This window comes from Protomyctophum parallelum, assembly GCF_964188405.1.
Source record: "Protomyctophum parallelum genome assembly, chromosome: 8".
NCBI classification, from domain to species: domain Eukaryota; kingdom Metazoa; phylum Chordata; class Actinopteri; order Myctophiformes; family Myctophidae; genus Protomyctophum; species Protomyctophum parallelum.
In genome coordinates this window covers 13120725-13126878 of record NC_139703.1, presented here as the reverse complement: position 1 = coordinate 13126878, position 6154 = coordinate 13120725, and positions in this window count along the sequence as shown.

Sequence of the window (6154 nt, the reverse complement as noted above, 5' to 3'; positions counted from 1 at the left end):
TGTCTCAAATTTGAAAGCACTATATTTCTAAAACTATGAAACATTTCAAAGATTCCTTTTCAGGCAAACATGTCCACCGTAAGATGAACCTAAGTAGGCTAGAATGGGGTTGCTAGGTGTAAGTATGTAGGACTAGTAGCATGCCAAATTTTGTGCTATTGCCATAGAGAATGCATTGGGCGTTTAAGTTAAATAACTCATAAACTACAAAACCTAAAAATAAAAAAAAGTTCCAGCATGTGTCTCCACAGTAAGCTGAATAATAAAAAGTGTGAATGGAGTTTCTAGGTGAAAGTGACTTTTGACGTGCCTATAGAGCTGCCATTGAGCCCCATGTTAAATGTCTCAAATTTGAAAGCACTATATTTCTAAAACTATGAAACATTTCAAAGATTCCTTTTCAGGCAAACATGTCCACCGTAAGATGAACCTAAGTAGGCTAGAATGGGGTCGCTAGGTGTAAGTATGTAGGACTAGTAGCATGCCAAATTTTGTGCTATTGCCATAGAGAATGCATTGGGCGTTTAAGTTAAATAACTCATAAACTACAAAACATAAAAATAAAAAAAAGTTCCAGCATGTGTCTCCACAGTAAGCTGAATAATAAAAAGTGTGAATGGAGTTTCTAGGTGAAAGTGACTTTTGACGTGCCTATAGAGCTGCCATTGAGCCCCATGTTAAATGTCTCAAATTTGAAAGCACTATATTTCTAAAACTATGAAACATTTCAAAGATTCCCTTTCAGGCAAACATGTCCACCGTAAGATGAACCTAAGTAGGCTAGAATGGGGTTGCTAGGTGTAAGAATGTAGGACTAGTAGCATGCCAAATTTTGTGCTATTGCCATAGAGAATGCATTGGGCGTTTAAGTTAAATAACTCATAAACTACAAAACCTAAAAATAAAAAAAGTTCCAGCATGTGTCTCCACAGTAAGCTGAATAATAAAAAGTGTGAATGGAGTTTCTAGGTGAAAGTGACTTTTGACGTGCCTATAGAGCTGCCATTGAGCCCCATGTTAAATGTCTCAAATTTGAAAGCACTATATTTCTAAAACTATGAAACATTTCAAAGATTCCTTTTCAGGCAAACATGTCCACCGTAAGATGAACCTAAGTAGGCTAGAATGGGGTTGCTAGGTGTAAGTATGTAGGACTAGTAGCATGCCAAATTTTGTGCTATTGCCATAGAGAATGCATTGGGCGTTTAAGTTAAATAACTCATAAACTACAAAACCTAAAAATAAAAAAAAGTTCCAGCATGTGTCTCCACAGTAAGCTGAATAATAAAAAGTGTGAATGGAGTTTCTAGGTGAAAGTGACTTTTGACGTGCCTATAGAGCTGCCATTGAGCCCCATGTTAAATGTCTCAAATTTGAAAGCACTATATTTCTAAAACTATGAAACATTTCAAAGATTCCTTTTCAGGCAAACATGTCCACCGTAAGATGAACCTAAGTAGGCTAGAATGGGGTTGCTAGGTGTAAGTATGTAGGACTAGTAGCATGCCAACTTTTGTGCTATTGCCATAGAGAATGCATTGGGCGTTTAAGTTAAATAACTCATAAACTACAAAACATAAAAATTAAAAAAAGTTCCAGCATGTGTCTCCACAGTAAGCTGAATAATAAAAAGTGTGAATGGAGTTTCTAGGTGAAAGTGACTTTTGACGTGCCTATAGAGCTGCCATTGAGCCCCATGTTAAATGTCTCAAATTTGAAAGCACTATATTTCTAAAACTATGAAACATTTCAAAGATTCCTTTTCAGGCAAACATGTCCACCGTAAGATGAACCTAAGTAGGCTAGAATGGGGTCGCTAGGTGTAAGTATGTAGGACTAGTAGCATGCCAAATTTTGTGCTATTGCCATAGAGAATGCATTGGGCGTTTAAGTTAAATAACTCATAAACTACAAAACATAAAAATAAAAAAAAGTTCCAGCATGTGTCTCCACAGTAAGCTGAATAATAAAAAGTGTGAATGGAGTTTCTAGGTGAAAGTGACTTTTGACGTGCCTATAGAGCTGCCATTGAGCCCCATGTTAAATGTCTCAAATTTGAAAGCACTATATTTCTAAAACTATGAAACATTTCAAAGATTCCTTTTCAGGCAAACATGTCCACCGTAAGATGAACCTAAGTAGGCTAGAATGGGGTTGCTAGGTGTAAGTATGTAGGAATAGTAGCATGCCAATTTTTTTGTTATTGCCATAGAGAATGCATTGGGCGTTTAAGTTAAATAACTCATAAACTACAAAACATAAAAATAAAAAAAAGTTCCAGCATGTGTCTCCACAGTAAGCTGAATAATAAAAAGTGTGAATGGAGTTTCTAGGTGAAAGTGACTTTTGACGTGCCTATAGAGCTGCCATTGAGCCCCATGTTAAATGTCTCAAATTTGAAAGCACTATATTTCTAAAACTATGAAACATTTCAAAGATTCCTTTTCAGGCAAACATGTCCACCGTAAGATGAACCTAAGTAGGCTAGAATGGGGTTGCTAGGTGTAAGTATGTAGGACTAGTAGCATGCCAAATTTTGTGCTATTGCCATAGAGAATGCATTGGGCGTTTAAGTTAAATAACTCATAAACTACAAAACATAAAAATAAAAAAAAGTTCCAGCATGTGTCTCCACAGTAAGCTGAATAATAAAAAGTGTGAATGGAGTTTCTAGGTGAAAGTGACTTTTGACGTGCCTATAGAGCTGCCATTGAGCCCCATGTTAAATGTCTCAAATTTGAAAGCACTATATTTCTAAAACTATGAAACATTTCAAAGATTCCTTTTCAGGCAAACATGTCCACCGTAAGATGAACCTAAGTAGGCTAGAATGGGGTTGCTAGGTGTAAGTATGTAGGACTAGTAGCATGCCAAATTTTGTGCTATTGCCATAGAGAATGCATTGGGCGTTTAAGTTAAATAACTCATAAACTACAAAACCTAAAAATAAAAAAAAGTTCCAGCATGTGTCTCCACAGTAAGCTGAATAATAAAAAGTGTGAATGGAGTTTCTAGGTGAAAGTGACTTTTGACGTGCCTATAGAGCTGCCATTGAGCCCCATGTTAAATGTCTCAAATTTGAAAGCACTATATTTCTAAAACTATGAAACATTTCAAAGATTCCTTTTCAGGCAAACATGTCCACCGTAAGATGAACCTAAGTAGGCTAGAATGGGGTTGCTAGGTGTAAGTATGTAGGACTAGTAGCATGCCAAATTTTGTGCTATTGCCATAGAGAATGCATTGGGCGTTTAAGTTAAATAACTCATAAACTACAAAACATAAAAATAAAAAAAAGTTCCAGCATGTGTCTCCACAGTAAGCTGAATAATAAAAAGTGTGAATGGAGTTTCTAGGTGAAAGTGACTTTTGACGTGCCTATAGAGCTGCCATTGAGCCCCATGTTAAATGTCTCAAATTTGAAAGCACTATATTTCTAAAACTATGAAACATTTCAAAGATTCCTTTTCAGGCAAACATGTCCACCGTAAGATGAACCTAAGTAGGCTAGAATGGGGTTGCTAGGTGTAAGTATGTAGGACTAGTAGCATGCCAAATTTTGTGCTATTGCCATAGAGAATGCATTGGGCGTTTAAGTTAAATAACTCATAAACTACAAAACCTAAAAATAAAAAAAAGTTCCAGCATGTGTCTCCACAGTAAGCTGAATAATAAAAAGTGTGAATGGAGTTTCTAGGTGAAAGTGACTTTTGACGTGCCTATAGAGCTGCCATTGAGCCCCATGTTAAATGTCTCAAATTTGAAAGCACTATATTTCTAAAACTATGAAACATTTCAAAGATTCCTTTTCAGGCAAACATGTCCACCGTAAGATGAACCTAAGTAGGCTAGAATGGGGTTGCTAGGTGTAAGTATGTAGGACTAGTAGCATGCCAAATTTTGTGCTATTGCCATAGAGAATGCATTGGGCGTTTAAGTTAAATAACTCATAAACTACAAAACCTAAAAATAAAAAAAAGTTCCAGCATGTGTCTCCACAGTAAGCTGAATAATAAAAAGTGTGAATGGAGTTTCTAGGTGAAAGTGACTTTTGACGTGCCTATAGAGCTGCCATTGAGCCCCATGTTAAATGTCTCAAATTTGAAAGCACTATATTTCTAAAACTATGAAACATTTCAAAGATTCCTTTTCAGGCAAACATGTCCACTGTAAGATGAACCTAAGTAGGCTAGAATGGGGTTGCTAGGTGTAAGTATGTAGGACTAGTAGCATGCCAACTTTTGTGCTATTGCCATAGAGAATGCATTGGGCGTTTAAGTTAAATAACTCATAAACTACAAAACATAAAAATTAAAAAAAGTTCCAGCATGTGTCTCCACAGTAAGCTGAATAATAAAAAGTGTGAATGGAGTTTCTAGGTGAAAGTGACTTTTGACGTGCCTATAGAGCTGCCATTGAGCCCCATGTTAAATGTCTCAAATTTGAAAGCACTATATTTCTAAAACTATGAAACATTTCAAAGATTCCTTTTCAGGCAAACATGTCCACCGTAAGATGAACCTAAGTAGGCTAGAATGGGGTCGCTAGGTGTAAGTATGTAGGACTAGTAGCATGCCAAATTTTGTGCTATTGCCATAGAGAATGCATTGGGCGTTTAAGTTAAATAACTCATAAACTACAAAACATAAAAATAAAAAAAAAGTTCCAGCATGTGTCTCCACAGTAAGCTGAATAATAAAAAGTGTGAATGGAGTTTCTAGGTGAAAGTGACTTTTGACGTGCCTATAGAGCTGCCATTGAGCCCCATGTTAAATGTCTCAAATTTGAAAGCACTATATTTCTAAAACTATGAAACATTTCAAAGATTCCTTTTCAGGCAAACATGTCCACCGTAAGATGAACCTAAGTAGGCTAGAATGGGGTTGCTAGGTGTAAGTATGTAGGACTAGTAGCATGCCAAATTTTGTGCTATTGCCATAGAGAATGCATTGGGCGTTTAAGTTAAATAACTCATAAACTACAAAACCTAAAAATAAAAAAAAGTTCCAGCATGTGTCTCCACAGTAAGCTGAATAATAAAAAGTGTGAATGGAGTTTCTAGGTGAAAGTGACTTTTGACGTGCCTATAGAGCTGCCATTGAGCCCCATGTTAAATGTCTCAAATTTGAAAGCACTATATTTCTAAAACTATGAAACATTTCAAAGATTCCTTTTCAGGCAAACATGTCCACCGTAAGATGAACCTAAGTAGGCTAGAATGGGGTTGCTAGGTGTAAGTATGTAGGACTAGTAGCATGCCAAATTTTGTGCTATTGCCATAGAGAATGCATTGGGCGTTTAAGTTAAATAACTCATAAACTACAAAACATAAAAATAAAAAAAAGTTCCAGCATGTGTCTCCACAGTAAGCTGAATAATAAAAAGTGTGAATGGAGTTTCTAGGTGAAAGTGACTTTTGACGTGCCTATAGAGCTGCCATTGAGCCCCATGTTAAATGTCTCAAATTTGAAAGCACTATATTTCTAAAACTATGAAACATTTCAAAGATTCCTTTTCAGGCAAACATGTCCACCGTAAGATGAACCTAAGTAGGCTAGAATGGGGTTGCTAGGTGTAAGTATGTAGGACTAGTAGCATGCCAAATTTTGTGCTATTGCCATAGAGAATGCATTGGGCGTTTAAGTTAAATAACTCATAAACTACAAAACATAAAAATAAAAAAAAGTTCCAGCATGTGTCTCCACAGTAAGCTGAATAATAAAAAGTGTGAATGGAGTTTCTAGGTGAAAGTGACTTTTGACGTGCCTATAGAGCTGCCATTGAGCCCCATGTTAAATGTCTCAAATTTGAAAGCACTATATTTCTAAAACTATGAAACATTTCAAAGATTCCTTTTCAGGCAAACATGTCCACCGTAAGATGAACCTAAGTAGGCTAGAATGGGGTTGCTAGGTGTAAGTATGTAGGACTAGTAGCATGCCAAATTTTGTGCTATTGCCATAGAGAATGCATTGGGCGTTTAAGTTAAATAACTCATAAACTACAAAACATAAAAATAAAAACAAGTGCCAGCATGTGTCTCCACAGTAAGCTGAATAATAAAAAGTGTGAATGGAGTTTCTAGGTGAAAGTGACTTTTGACGTGCCCATAGAGCTGCCATTGAGCCCCATGTTAAATGTCTCAAATTTGAAA